This window comes from Cannabis sativa, chromosome X (assembly GCF_029168945.1).
Source record: "Cannabis sativa cultivar Pink pepper isolate KNU-18-1 chromosome X, ASM2916894v1, whole genome shotgun sequence".
NCBI classification, from domain to species: domain Eukaryota; kingdom Viridiplantae; phylum Streptophyta; class Magnoliopsida; order Rosales; family Cannabaceae; genus Cannabis; species Cannabis sativa.
Genome location: NC_083610.1, coordinates 78,616,921 through 78,633,163, shown reverse-complemented (window position 1 = coordinate 78,633,163; position 16,243 = coordinate 78,616,921). Strand labels below are relative to the sequence as shown.

The following is a 16,243-nucleotide window of genomic DNA, read 5'->3' as shown; positions in this document are numbered from 1 at the left end:
TTATTTGTAAGAACTTGTATACTCAAAATATAATGAACTTTAATGTTACATTATTTATGTCAATTTTTTGAATCAAAGGTACAACTAGCCAAACAAGTATATGGATAATTCTTGGAGTCTTTCTCTCTTTTAATATTGATTACACATTTTATTGCTTTCTTGTATATATCCTCAAAATAAAAATCTCAAACTCATTTAGTTACTTTTGTCACTTATTATTAACCTTTTGTTTTTGATATTCTACTAATATTTTTGTCCATAATCACCTCCCTATAGAATCGACCGTCCGATCTATACCACGATCACCGCTAGTGGAAGTCACATTTGGGCGTTAAATAAATTTTGGCACTGTTGCCGGAGAATTATTTTTTCGAAAGCTTAGTGAAATCTACAATCAAGAGGTTAGTAACTTTTTTTGTTACATTTTTTTTTTGTGAATATTGTCATATGTTGTGTAAATATTTGTGAAGAGAAAAAAATTACCAAGAATTCAAAGTATGCTTTAAGATTGCAGTTTTATCCGATCTTCCTTATTAGAAATGATTTCTTGAAAAAAAAAATATACAAAAAAAAAATTCTTGAAAAAAAAGTGTACTTTCTTTAATTTTTTTTTTCTTCACTTTAATTTTTGTTTAGTGTGATTGTTTATTATCATTTAGTTATTATTTTATTTCTTTATTAAAATTTTATTTGTCTTTTCCTTAGTACTCTTAGAATTTAAGTCCTCTAAAAAAATCATAAAATACAATAAAAAAAAAAGTAGGTTCTAAAATTTCTTTCAATAAACGCTGAGTATTTGGTACAAGTGTGTAATATTGTAAAAGACACAAACCAAGATTGTTCTTTCTAGAAAGATTAGTTTTAAAATAAGGTTTTTTTTTTGTTTGATGAATAAGCTTATTTCATTACCACAAAACAATACCTGTACATTCAAAGAGTACCCTCATAAAAAAAACAAGAGGATCTCAATCAAACTATTTACAACACCATTTACAAGGAATCAAACCAGATTTTATCCATATTGGACACTTTCTTTGGCCATATACAAGTTATTCTACTCTTTGTTACACTTTGGACTTGCTGAAAAATCACATTACAAGAGCCCTCTTTACCTTCCCACAGTTTCCCATTACGGCAGCACCAAACTTGGTAAATTAATGCAGCAAAAACTGCTCTTTTGAACTTGCTGCACTTAGTTTTACCAAGCCAAATCACAATTCTATCCACTGTTTTGGCACTTGTCCGCCAGCCCAACCATTGCTTGACCAACTCAAAACACTCTCTAGTAAAAGAGCAAGCAAAAAAGAGATGTTCTACACTCTCTTCTTCACTGTTATTACACAACACACATCCAGAATCAATGTGAGGATTGTAGCTCTTTACTCGGTCTTTAGTCTTCAATCTCTGCAGAATGGTTAGCCAAAGGATGAAGCTATGCTTGGGGCAATTAAGACGGCTCCAAACCACTGTTGACCATTGTTTCTTCTCACCTGCAGGCACAAGTTTATGATAACCAGTTGCTATTGTGTACCTATTACAGCAATCTTCTCTTTCCTTGGCATCAAAAAGCTCCAAGACTTTACCCTTAATTGCAACTAGTTTCCTCCAATACCAACTATCATTTGCACTAGCATTGTATTGCCACCAATCAGCCCCCTTAATATAGACACAATGAACCCATTTCACCCATAGATTGTCCTCTTTATTTTCCACTGCCCAAACATATTTAAACATGGCTGCAATGTTCCAATCCCCAACAGATTTCAAGCCCAAACCACCTACTGATTTAGAGTGACAAACCTTACTCCAAGCAACCGCAGCCACTCCCTTTAATTGATGAGTCCCACTCCAAAGGAAGCCTCTACAAATAGCCTCAATCTCCTTAATAATGATCTTGGGAAGAACCATTATTTGACTCCAGTAAGAGTGGATAGCCATTAACACAGAGTTGATAAGCACAGTTCTACCTGCAAAGGAAAGATTTCTAGAACTCCAAGTTCTAATTCGGCCAATCATTTTTTCAACTAAAAGATCACATTGCTTAGCAGATAGCTTTTTTGGACAAATAGGAACACCCAAGTATTTGAAAGGGACTTCTTGTTGAGAGAAGCCAGAAGCATCTAAAATCCTTTGAACATCCACATCACACATGTTATTACAATAGACAACTGTTTTAGAAGGATTCGGTTTCAAACCTGAAGTTTGCGAGAATAGCTCAAGACCTTGTAGCATGAGGTATATACTCTTGTAATCTCCATTACAGAATAACAAGACATCATCTGCAAAGCTGAGGTGATTGAGCTGCAATTCTCCACATCTCTCATGAAACTTAAAATCCTGTTTGAGCCCAACTTTCCTCATAATTCTAGATAGGTATTCCATTCCCAAAACAAACAACAGAGGAGACATTGGATCACCTTGTCGTAGCCCCCTTTTTGAATCAAAGTATCCATGTAAAGAGCCATTAAACATCAAGGAGAACTTTGGAGTCCGGACACACACCATAATGAGATCAACAAAGCTAGCTGGAAACTTGAAAGCCACAAGCATCTCTTCAATAAAGTCTCATTCAACTGTATCGTAAGCTTTTTGTAAGTCTAGCTTGATCATACAATTCGCCTTAGAGGTTTTCCTTCCATAGTGCCTAATTAAGTCCTGACAGACCATAATATTGTGCCCAATAAACCTCCCCTGCACAAAACCACTCTGATTCTGTGAAATCAAATCCGGTAATACCAATTTCAGCCGTGAGCAAATCAACTTGGTAGCAGCTTTATACAACACATTACAACAAGCTATTGGCCTATAATCCCCAACAGAATTTGGACACTTACTTTTAGGCACTAGAGTCAAAACCGTATTATTTACCTCTCTAAGGAGTTTCCCAGAATGCAGGAAAGAGGTGATGGCTTCAAAAACATCTTCTCCCACCACCTCCCAGTTATCCTGGAAGAAAAAGCTACAATATCCATCAGGGCCTGGGGCTTTATTTCCAGGAATATCGAAGATTGCTTGCTTGACTTCCTCTCTTGAGTAATGCATAACTAGCATATCGGCTTGCTGGCTAGACAAAATCGGACCTTGCCTCATAACTCCTTCCAAAACCGATTTCCTATTCACCATTTTGCTTCCCAAAATCTGATTATAGTACTCTAAGAACAAAGTAGAAATTTGATGAGGATTATCAACTCTTACCCCATTAGAATCCATGATAGAAAGAATTTGATTTTGACTTCTCCTAGCACGAATACTATTGTGGTAAAAAGCTGAATTGGAGTCCCCATCTTTGAGCCATAAAATCTTTGCTTTTTGTTGGAGAAAAGAAAGATAAGCAGCTTGAATGGTAGCAAATTCAGTCCTAGCAGCAGCTTCCCGAACCTGTAACTCAGCATTCAATGGACACTTATGTAGCTCCTTTTGACAATCATCAAGCTCCATTTTGGCCTTAACATGAGCAGCAGGAATATCAGCAAAATACTGATGATTCAGCTGCTTAAGGTTTTAAAATAAGGTTTGTGTTAGTGTATCCTCCACCTTACCTAGAAACTTCGGTTCTGTCTAGGCAAGATTGGGACGAAGCGATACCTTGGACATTTCCAATTGGCCTGGGAATATTTTTGTGTTAATCATTGTAATATTGCATTTTTTCTCTTTACTATAACAAAAACAATATTTTTCTATCAAAAATAAACAGCTCATTCCTTCTTAGAAAGGTTTTTGGTCGAAAAAGTTGGTAAACCCCTCACACATTCTTGGTAACCCCAGAGAGTTCTAGTAAGTTGTGAAGGACCATTCTAAAACCTCCAAAGTAACCTGGGAAGTTGAACCAAAAAAAATTATATTAAGAAAAAAAGAATAATTAGCAATTTTACCCCCTGAACTTTCGACAATACTGATTTTGGCCAATAAATTATACGGTTTGTTAAGAATCCCCCTGAACTTTTACATTTATAGAAATTTAGTCCTTATGTTAGGTTTCATCCCATTATTCTATTTAAATGATGAAGTGTCTTTGTCAATTAGCAACTTTACCTCCTAAACTTTGATAACTATCAAATCGGAGCCCCTAAAAATAAAAATGAAAAAGATTCAATATTTTTTTTTAGTATATCTTAAAATATTAATTTAGATCTTAAGAAAAAAACCATTTTGAATGGTTAAAAAAAATAATAAATAAATTAAAATTTTAAAACTAATTAAGAGATATAAAAAAGAAATTAATAGAAATTTCATTTAGATATTGAAAAAATATATTAAAATTTAATTTTTGTAAAAACTAAATTTTATAGGAATAAACTTGAGTATATTTTGTTTTTATTAAAAAATGTAGATTTGTTTAAGTAAACATAATATTTTTTTTAGTTTAATTTACAATTTTTTTTCAAAATAATTTTATATTTTTATTGAATTTTTAATTATTATTTTTTATTTATTAAGGTATAAATTTATAAATATAAATAAGTTTGATTGTTTCTTCAAAAAATCTTAGTTTAATTAAATTATTTATTAGAATCTCAATAATTTTAATTTGATTTTTTAAGATACGTGTTTATAAATAAAATAAAGTTTGCAAATATTTTTTAGTCATAATTTAATTTTTTTAACTAAAATTAATATTTTTTAATTAATTTAATATTTTTATTTAATTTTTTAATAATTTTATTTTGAATTAATAGAATATTATAATTATTTTAAAAAATAGAATATTATAATTTTTAAAATTAATTTTTGTTAATAAAAGGAGAAAATTTTTTGTATTGATCAAAGTTGAGGGGGTAAAAATACTAATTTTTAACGGTAAAAGAAACAGAACCTAATAGAAGGGGCATAATTATGTAACTGTTATATTTTTAGAAAGAATTTTTAACAAGTCGTATATTTTAGGGGGCAAAATTAGGTAGTGCCAAAAGTTCAGGGGAAAAAAATACTAATTATTCTAAAAAAAAAAAAGCAAACAAAAGTGGATGAGTAACTCTTCTTCCTATGAAACTACTTTTGGTGAAACTTCTTTCAATCCATCTACTACTCCTTCCCCCATTCACACGATAATCGGTAATCCTTTTGCAATGAATAATAATAATGAAACACAACAGAGAATACTTAATGATTACCTTCACCCCAACCAAACTTCCATACCATCATGCTTTATATTTCCACCTAATATGCCAAGTCTCGGTGTCAAACGCGATATTATTCAGGTTTTGCCAACTATTCATGGAATAAAAAATGAAAATCTATATGTGCATATTAGGGATTTGAGTAAGTTTTTAACACTTTTTTTGATCGAGCAACCATCAATGATGATGCACGCTTAAAGTTTTTCCCCTTTTCCTTGAAGGATAAAGCTAAAAGTTGGTTGTATTATTTGAGATCTAAGTCTATCGGAACATAGGATGAAATGACCAAAACATTCTTCGTAAAATATTTCTCTATCAATAAGACCAGTAGTTTGAAAAGACAAATCTCAATATTTTTCCAAAAGACAATGAAACATTTTATGAAGTCTGGGAGAGATTTAAAGAACTCTTAAGTCAGTGTCCACATCACGAGTACGAGAGTTGGCACATCGTCACCTACTTCTACAAAGGCCTCACAAGTCGTGAGCGCCAGTTCGTAGAAATGATGTGCAACAGGGAGTTCCATCAAAAGGAAATCAAAGAAGCTCTTGAGTTTCTCATTGAGCTTGTTGAAAAATCTCAGACATGGACTAGTCCAAGTGTAGCTGAAAGCACCAATAGAAATCGACCAGCGGAGATTTACCAACTTCGGGAAAAGGACAACTTAAAGGCCCAAGTCAAAGCTTTAAAAAAGAAAATTAAAATCCTTACAACTAAAGATGGCCAAAAAGGGCGCATGGATGCCCAAGCACAAACAAGACCACTTGAACCTTATTTTGTTTGTGGAGAAAATGAGCATTTAGCTAAGGACTGCTTAGTTTACAATGAAATGAGGGGGTTCATGAGGAGCAATGTAATGCCTTAGGGCAATATAACAAGCCATTCAGCCATACGTAGAACTTCAGATGGAGCAACCACCTAAATTTCAGCTGAAGAGATAGTTCCAACCAAGCTCAAACATCTGGAGGACAATGGAGAAATGAGAATTAAGCTCAACCTCCAAAGGCATATCCTATGCCTCAATACAATGCTAAAAAACAATTCTCTTGAAAGTACCATTCATGCATTCATCGAGGACCATTATAAAATGAATTGCCAATTAAAGGAAGATGTACAAGAAATGAAAACTCAATTTTCGAAATTGACCGCATCCTTGGCTATTTCTGAGAAAGGAAAACATCCTTCCCAGCCTCAATTAAATGCACAAGGGCAACAATGGCTGAATCCTCCACCTCTAATGATCCCATTGTTAAAGGGGTTAACACCATCACAACAAGATGTAACGTCCCCGCTTCAAGTCTCCATTGGGTCCTTACACCCACGGAATGAATGGCTCTTATACACGAGTGCGTCATTCTGGCCGCTTCATGGACTGACGACTGGCCCTACAGACCAACACGAGTATTTTCAGCGTGCTTTGTCCTCACTCGCAGGCTTCCTGGGAAAACTTCCCAGGAGGTCACCCATCCTGAAATTTCCCCAGGCCAAGCACGCTTAACTGTGGAGTTCTTTCGTGATGGGCTACCGAAAAAACAAGATGCACCTTGTTGATATAGGTAGTACCAATCAATCCATTTAAGATCTATTCAACTGTGTAGTCCCATACCTACACAGTCTTAGATTCATCCCACTTGACCTTCCCCAGGCAGTGTGAGATTGTACAGCTTACCCAATATTTCCCCTAACGGATCACGGGACTACTGACTGTCACAATCACCCCCCCCTTACGGGGTCTGACGTCCTCGTCGACCACACTTCCGGCTGGGTCAAGGCTCTGATACCATTTGTAACGTCCCCGCTTCAAGCCTCCATTGGGTCCTTACACCCACGGAATGATGGCTCTTATACACGAGTACGTCACTCTGGCTGCTTCTTGGATTGATGATTGGCCCTACAGACCAACACGAGTGTTTTCAGCGTGCTTTTTCCTCACTCGCACGCTTCTTGGGAAAACTTCCCAAGAGGTCACCCATTTTGAAATTGCCCCAGGCCAAGCACGCTTAACTGTGGAGTTATTTCATGATGGGCTACCGAAAAACAAGATGCACCTTATTGATATAGGTAGTACCAATCAATCTATTTAAGCTCTATTCAACTGTGTACCATACCTACACAGTCTTAGAATCATCCCACTTGACCTTCCCCAGGCGGTGTGAGATTGTACAGCTTACCCGGTATTTCCCCTAACGGATCACGGGACTACTGACTGTCACAATCACCCCCCCCTTACGGGGTCCGACGTCCTCGTCGACCACACTTCCGGCTGGGTCAAGGCTCTGATACCATTTGTAACGTCCCCGCTTCAAGCCTCCATTGGGTCCTTACACCCACGGAATGATGGCTCTTATACACGAGTACGTCACTCTGGCTGCTTCTTGGATTGATGACTGGCCCTACAGACCAACACGAGTGTTTTCAACGTGCTTTTTCCTCACTCGCACGCTTCCTGGGAAAACTTCCCAGGAGGTCACCCATCCTGAAATTGCCCCAGGCCAAGCACGCTTAACTGTGGAGTTCTTTCATGATGGGCTACCGAAAAACAAGATGCACCTTGTTGATATAGGTAGTACCAATCAATCCATTTAAGCTCTATTCAACTGTGTAGTTCCATACCTACACAGTCTTAGAATCATCCCACTTGACCTTCCCCAGGCGGTGTGAGATTATACAGCTTATCCGGTATTTCCCCTTACGGATCACGGGACTACTGACTGTCACACAAGAAGTGGTAAAACTTTGGAAGATCCATCCATCAAAACCACTACTTCAATCCAAAAGTTTCCCCTGACAGTGCACCAATAAATGCTCAACCTAAAGTGTCATTTCCTTAGGCTCTTAAACCTGTTGGGAAAATTCTTAAAAACTGAGTAGAACTCCTTGAGCACTTGACAGAAGTGAAGATTAATCTTCCTTTACTCTACATCATAAAACAAGTGCCAGCTTATGCCAAAATCATCAAGGACTTGTGCACTACTAAGAGAAAGCACCATATCAAGAAGACTTCTTTCTTAACTGAACAAGTGAGTCCGGTGATCGAACAAAATATACTGCCAAAATACAAAGATCTTGGTTCTTCCACCATTTCATGCTAAATTGGGACTCATGAAGTCAGCCAAGCTTTCCTTGACCTTAGCGCGAGTGTGAATCTCATGCCTTACTCTATGTACTGGCAACTTTGTCTTAGAGAAATGAAGCAAACATCTATTGTGCTACAACTTTCTGACTGCTCCATCAAAAATCCTTAAGGTATCATTAAGGATGTTCTTGTTCAAATTGAGAAGACCATTCCTTGCCACTACAAATGCTTTTATCAATTATCATAATGGTCTAATAAAAATATCATTTGGAAATATGACACTTGAGGTCAACATCTTCCACATCCTTGCCACTGCAAATGCTTTGATCAATTGTCAGAATGGTCTACTAAAAATGTCATTTGGAAATATGACACTTGATGTCAACATCTTCCACATTGGGAAGCAACTCTAAGAGGATAATGAATGTCATCAAACATTCATGATTGACAATCTTGTTTCAAAGGAGATTCAATTGAAAAGAAATTTTGTTAATCTTGATAAAATCCTTTCCCACTTTGAAAATGAAAATCCTAGTTTTGTCGAGTCTGCTCTCGATGTTGATCACTTGGACACACAAAACAGAGAGAAGAAATTTTGGAAGCCTTACTTTGAAGCGCTACCCCGTGAGAGGGGAACGCTAAAAACTTCTGGTGAAGAGACTCAAAATATTCAATTGAACCAACTTCTAGGGGCTTGAACATATTTTTCTCAGGGATGGAAAAACCTTTCTAGTTATCATCCCGTCCAACCTTCAACCTTCTCAAGAGTTATAGTTACTCAAGCTACTGTAAAAATACAAACTTGCAATAGGTTGGATGCTTGTTGATATCAAAGGTATTAGCCCTCAAATTTGCACCCATCGAATTAATCTAGAAGAAGAGACTATCCCATGAAGGAGACTGAACCTACCAATGAAAGAAGTGGTAACAAATGTACTTAAAATTCTTGATGCGACTATCATTTACCTGGTGGCTGACAGTAAATGGGTCAGTCCAGTTCAAGTAGTGCCTAAAAAATCGGGTGTTACCGTGGTCCAAAATAAAAAGGGGCCCTTGTTCTCGCAAGAACTATGATGGATTGGCGCATGTGCATTGATTATCGAAAATTAAATGGTGCCTCCCATAAAGATCATTTTCTACTCCTATTCAACTATTCATTGATCAAATTCTTGAGCATGTCACTGGTCGTCCTTTCTATTGCTTTCTTGATGGTTATTCAGGTTATATCAGATTGAGATTGCATTAGAGGACCAAGAAAATACCACTTTCACTTGTCCTATTGGCACATATGCTTTTTGGCGTATGCCATTTGGAATGTGTAATGCACCAGCCACTTCCCAAAGATGCATGATGAGCATTTTTAGTGACATGATTGAACAAACTATGGAAGTTTTCATGGATGACATAACTGTCTTTGGAAAATCTTTTGACGTATGTCTTCTCTATCTTGAAGCCGTTTTAAAAGGATGCATCGAGAAAAGATTTGTGCTTAATTGGGAAAAGTTCCATTTCATGGTATCTTCTTGCATTATCCTAGGCCACATTGTTTCTAAAAGAGGGATTGAAGTTGATAAATCTACAATAAACCTCATCTCTAAATTGCCTACTCTTATGACTGTCAAAGGCATCCGATCATTCCTTAGCCATGCTGGTATCTATAGGAGGTTCGTACAAAATTTTTCAATGATTTCTCGTTCATTATGCAACCTCCTAGCCAAAGATGCTACTTTTGAGTGGACACCAAAGTGTGAGGAGTCCTTCAAAACACTTGTCAATTCACTCACTTTTGCTCCCATTATTCAGTCACCCAATGGGACTCTTCCTTTCAAAATCATGTGTGATGCCAGTAATTTTTCTGTTGGAGCTCTTCTTGGGAAACAAAGGGAGGGGAAACTTTTTGTTATTTACTATACAATTTGAACTCTTAATAGTGCTCAAATGAACTATCACTACTAAAAGATAGTTGCTTGCCATTGTCTTTGCTCTTAACAAATTATGAGCTTACATGATTGGATCACCTATTACAATTTTCACAGATCACTTCGCCCTTAAGTATCTCATTTCCAAAAAGGATACTAAGGCACACTTAATAAGGTGGATCCTCCTCTTGCAATAATGTGACATAACAATTAAGGACAAGAAATGTGTTGAGAATGTAGTTGCAGATCACTTGTCTCAACTTGAATTCAGTGATCCTGCTGATGGCCCAAATATTCATGATGATTTCCATGATGAACAATTTTTTGTTGTTACTAAGTTACCGTTGTGTGCGCACATTGTTAACTACTTAGTAACAGGTGAACTCCCTTCTAAGTGGAGTTCACAAGACAAATGCTATAACGCCCTACTTCATAAGGATGTCACGTGTGTGATTTTATAAACTAGATTAATACTAATATATTAATTAATTATTAAAAAATTGTGAGAATATTAAAAACTTGACTAAAATAAATGACTTAAAGTGAACATTATAACGACAGTAACAAGGTGTTCTGAGGATCCCTATTATAAAAAGATTTACCCAAAAGGTTGTAGACAATAGCAATTCAAAACATAATTCAAATACAGTAGATACAGCCAGTCCAAAACAACTCCTGGCAACTCAGTACACAAGCCGGTGGGGTCAATATGTACATTGCTAGAGAAGGTAGTCACCTCATGGCAACTCTAACTTTTTCTTACCCTTACTTGCACCGCATAGCACCAGTGAGTCACAAGGACTCAGCAAGAAAAGCAATAATAATCATATACTTTATTATTCGAATATTATCATTTATACACAATCAGAATCAAACCATTACGCATTGTTCATAAGATGAAATACAAAGCACTACTGGCATCTGCCATGAATAAGCATCAATGTACAGATGTCTGGTAATACAAAACCATTATACCAATAATAGGAAAAATATTCATTTATTATTTATACCAATAATAGGAATAATATTCATTTAATAATATAAAGGGTAAATAGCGGCATAAGTACCCAAAGTTTTAAGTTTGTAAGCGGTATAAACCCAATGTTTATTTTTAGTGGCATAAGTACCCAATGTTTGTAAAACTGTAATTTTCCTCTAATTTTGTCAGCACAGACTCCGTTTTGAATTTATTAAAGAAACATTTGGAAGTAACTGATACTATATATTTCTGTCTAGACTCAATGATCTAGAATCTGGACCTTATATGTGGCCTATTTAAAAAAATAACAGAGTTTGTACTGACGAAATTAGAGAAAATTACAGTTTTATAAACATTGGATACTTATGCCACTAAAAATAAACATTGGGATTATGCCACTTACAAACTTGAAACTTTGGGAACTTATGCCACTATTTACCCTAATATAAATTATATATACATGTTAACCATCTTTATTACATCACATTGCCTAATCAAGCAAGTTGATGCTTTAGTCTGATAATCTTGTATTGCATTGCCTAATCAGGCAAGCATGTGCCATAGCATGGCACCATATATCGCACAATTGCATCACCTAATCAGGTGAGCCATGCCAAAAACTTGCACCCACATATCATATAATTGCACCACTTAATCAGGTGAGCCCATGCCATAACGTGGCACCAATATATTGCATTGCCTAATCAGACTTGCCTATACCTACGCCCGGTACTTATCATATGTCACTGATGCTCGTATCTACACGTCGATAGGGCGATACCCTATAATGGTTTTGTTCTATGCCATAAGCTAGCAATTTCCATATCACTGGCGTTGTATCTACACGTTGCCAGGAGGAAACCCTACAATGCTTTCATTCTATGCCATAACCTGGAAATTTTCATATCACTGACGCTGTATCTACACATCGTCAGGAGGAAACCCTACCACAATTTCATTCTATGACATAACATAGAAATTTTCATATCACTGACGCCTATGTCTACACGTCGTGAGGAGTATCACATCATCTAATCAAGTAAGCCTGTACTTACGCTCGGTACTCATATGTCACTGACACTCGTACCTACGCCCAGTACGCCGCTAGGAGTATCACATCACCTAATCAGGTGAGCCTGTACCTACGCTCGGTACTCATATGTCACTGACGCCCATACCTATGCCTGGTACGTCGCCAAGAGTATCACATCACCTAATTAGGTGAGCTTGTATATCACATTCATATTATTATTACATTACCATTGCTTAACCAATCAATCATTTTACTATATAACAATGTTAACTATATCTCAATCTCAATATTAATCAATTCATAACACTATTACTTGTATTACAACATAATGTATTATGCAGTGCAATATACTTTTCTTACCTCAAGTTTCGATTCAGGTATGTTGGCCGACCAACTTGGAGTACAATCGATGATCCCGGGCCCTATGTCATAACAATAGTAAACTACTAAGTATTTATCTCAAAACATTGCTTAAAAGTTGCAAAAGACAACCTAAGGTTTCCTACCAAATCTCGTAGTTTAAATACACTAAAATAAAATTTATATTTTGGCTCTAAAATATATACCATATGATAGGGCTTGTCGCAAGCTTCAAAATGGTATATAGAACATCCAAAACAGACACCCGAGTAAAAAGTTATGATAAAAATACGATTCTAGATCTCACTAGAATTTCCAGAAATGGCAGGTTATTTTTGGGTACGAAAATCTCAAATTTCGCACTCACCGAAACAACCTCGAAACCTATCCAAATCATTCCAAACTTCATAGTACACATATATACCATATATACAACAATCCTTACATAACAAAAATTAAAATCGAGCCCTTAAACGAAAAACTCCATTAAAGCTCGAACCTAAGCTTTAAAAAGTTCCAAACTCGATTTCTAACTCAAAATCATCTCAAACTCAACAAGTAAACAACGAAACTAGTCCCATGACTACCCGAGAACAATTCTATAAGGTCAGAACCTTCATAAATATTAAAATTCAAAAAACTCCTTTACAAATCTAATTATTTTTAGCTTAAAGCGTAATTAAGCCATACCTTAAGCTTTCTCGCTTTAAGAATTTACTATCCTGCTACTACCGGAGCTTAGATCGCTAGGTTTTGGACTAAAAATCAAAGAAAATAGATATAGGAGGGAGAGGCTTTAGTCGAAAAGAGAAGATGAGGATTCGTTCATTTGTTTACTGATATAACTTGTTATACCCGAAATTCGGTTGGAGGACACGTGTCAAGATAAAGAGAATGTGAATCGGTGCCATATCTTTTTATGGAATAACTCATTAATTGAGTAAGTACTAAAGTATATTTGCAACCCGCTGACTGTAAACTCATTAATTGAGTAACTCATTAATTGAGCACTTGAATCGGAAGAAACCTGATCTTCGCCAACAGCTTCGTCCAAAGCAAGAGGATCCAATCCAATTGCGGATAAACGAGCTGGAGGACAAGTTCAGGAGATATCAAGTGGAGGAAATAGGGAAATCATTTGGATACGACTCTAACGAGGAGCTTGAGCCGTATCACTCTAATATTATGAATACCCCTTTTCCTTTGGGATTCAAAAACCCGCATGTGTCGTCTTATGACGGAACCACAAATCCGGTATCGCATTTGAATAACTTTAACACGATAATGCGAGCGAGTAACATGATGAACAATTTACGTTGTATTTTGTTCCCCACCTCGCTTGTTGGAGCAGCAAGTAGCTGGTTTAACAAGTTCACTCGTCACTCAATAATTTCTTGGGAGCAGTTGTCCAGGGATTTCAAGAAGCAATTCCAAGCCGCTAGGGAAAGACGACCCGAAGCGACCTCGCTAACCAATATAAAGCAGCAGCTTGACGAAACACTTAAGGCGTACTTAAGTCATTTTAGCACAGCTTCTGATAGGGTTAGAAACTTGGATGACAGCACGCAACTTACAGCCCTTCACGTGGGAATCTCCACTGATCCATTAATCGCGAGGGGCGAATTGTGGGATGACCTACAAGGACGTCCGATACGAAATATCACTGAGTTCAATGAGAGAGCTCAAGTGTTCATCCGGAAGGAAGAAGCCCGAAAGGAAATGAACTTGTTGAAAACAAGCTCGGGAGGTAAGCCCAGCAATGTTTCAGCAGGGACTGTTTCCACAAGAATTGATAACTCGTGGGTTTTTGGTCCGAAAAGAAAGGACGGAGGTCGGGAACCGTCGAAAGATAGAAAGAAACAAAAAAAGCATGACAAATATGTGCCATTGTATACTATTTATACCGAGCTTAATGAAACTCGGGAAAATATTTACCTCGCACATGAGTAGAAGGTAGCCTTTGGTAAACCCGAGCGTATGAGGAATTTGCGAAGCAAAAGAGATCCAAACAAATACTGTAAATTTCATAAAGATATCGGGCATACGACCAAAGAATGTTGCCAGTTGAAAGATGAGATAGAGAGTCTCATTGCTCGAGGCCATTTTAAGTACTATGTGAGAAGATAGGGCCAGGGATACAACCAGCCTCGTTAGCCTAATAATCCAAACAACCAGGGGTTACAATCCCTTCTTATGGAAGGAGAGGACATCCTGGTTATTTCGGGAGGGCCGCATATTGCAGGGGAAAGAAATAACGCTCAGAAGAGATATGTGAAAGAAATAAAGAACGAGCAGTCGGTCTTTGCCCCTGAACCTTCCAAAAAGGTGAAAACCGAGGAACCCCCCATTACATTCACAGAGGAAGACGAGAAGAACGTGAGGTATCCTCACGTCGATCCACTGGTCATAGCTATCCAACTCGTCAATAAGAGGATCAAGAGAGTGTTAATCGATAATGGGAGCTCGATAAATATCATTTATAAGGAGACTCTAAAGAAAATGGGGCTCAAAAAGGTGAAGTTAAGGCCTTGTATGGTGAATATCTACAGATTCACCAGAGATAGCATCGCCAGCCTTGGAATAATCGAGCTCGCATTGACCGTAGGCGAGGCGCCTTTAAGTGCTACTGTTATGAAAGACTTCTTGGTTGTCGACCTGCCCTCAGCTTACAACATATTGTTGGGTCGCCCAGCACTGATCGGACTAGGGGCAATCAGCTCGATCAAGCACTTGTCTCTAAAGTTCCATACCCCAGATGGTGTGCGGGTGGTGCGTGGCGACCAGATGCTGGCTCACGATTGTTATCGCATAGAGCTACATCATAGGAAGGCCGATCATTAACTGATGTCAATCTTGGCAGAAGAACACGAGAAGAAAAATGAAGATCTTGATTCTCAAGTTCATGATGAAAGAAACTAACTGAAACCAATTGAAGAATTGGAGGAGGTTATTCTCGACCCAGGAAATCCCACTAAATGTGTGTACATTGGGAAGAACCTGGACGAGCAGCACAAATAACAATTAATAAGCTTTTTGAAGGCGAACCAGGGTCAATTCGCCTGGAGTCACGGGGATATGATAGAGATCAACCCTAAGATTATCTGCCATCACTTAAATGTTGATCCCAACTACCCAACAAAGAGACAAAAAAGGAGGCCCTCGGATTCCGAGAGGCAAAGGGCACTAAAACAAGAAGTTGACAAGTTGTTGGTCAATGATTTTATACGCGAGGTATTTTATCCTTCGTGCATAGCCAATCTTGTTCTCGTCCCAAAACCTAACTGAACTTGGAGAACTTGTATTGATTTCTCCGATCTGAACAAGGCGTGCCCGAAAGACTATTTTCCACTTCCCAGGATCGACCAGTTAGTGGATGCAATTGCTGGGCACGAGCTTATGTCTTTTATGGATGCATATTCTCGATATAACTAGATAAAAATGTATGTCCCAGATCAAGAACATAAAAGCTTCGCAACCAACATGGGACTCTATTGTTATAAAGTCATGCCGTTCGGGCTGAAGAACGCTGGGGCAACATATCAGCGACTAGTAAATGAAATGTTCGCAAATTAAATAGGGCAGAACATGGAAGTTTACGTCGAAGATATGTTGGTTAAATCAACAAAGAGTAAGGATCATACCTCAGACCTCGCGGAATGCTTTAAAATATTAAAAAAGTATAACATGAAGCTAAACCCGAAAAAATGTTCCTTTGGAGTCTCCTCGAGAAAATTTTTGGGATTCATAGTTGACGCGAGG

At 37.3% G+C, this 16,243-nt stretch overlaps 1 non-coding gene across 1 annotated transcript; it reads right to left on the bottom strand.

Annotated features, from left to right (window-relative positions):
- Positions 1-5,445: 5,445 nt before the first annotated feature.
- Positions 5,446-5,552, bottom strand: LOC115703312 (small nucleolar RNA R71). Its single transcript, XR_004009087.2, has one exon. It is a non-coding gene; the product is annotated as a small nucleolar RNA R71 (small nucleolar RNA).
- Positions 5,553-16,243: the final 10,691 nt, after the last annotated feature.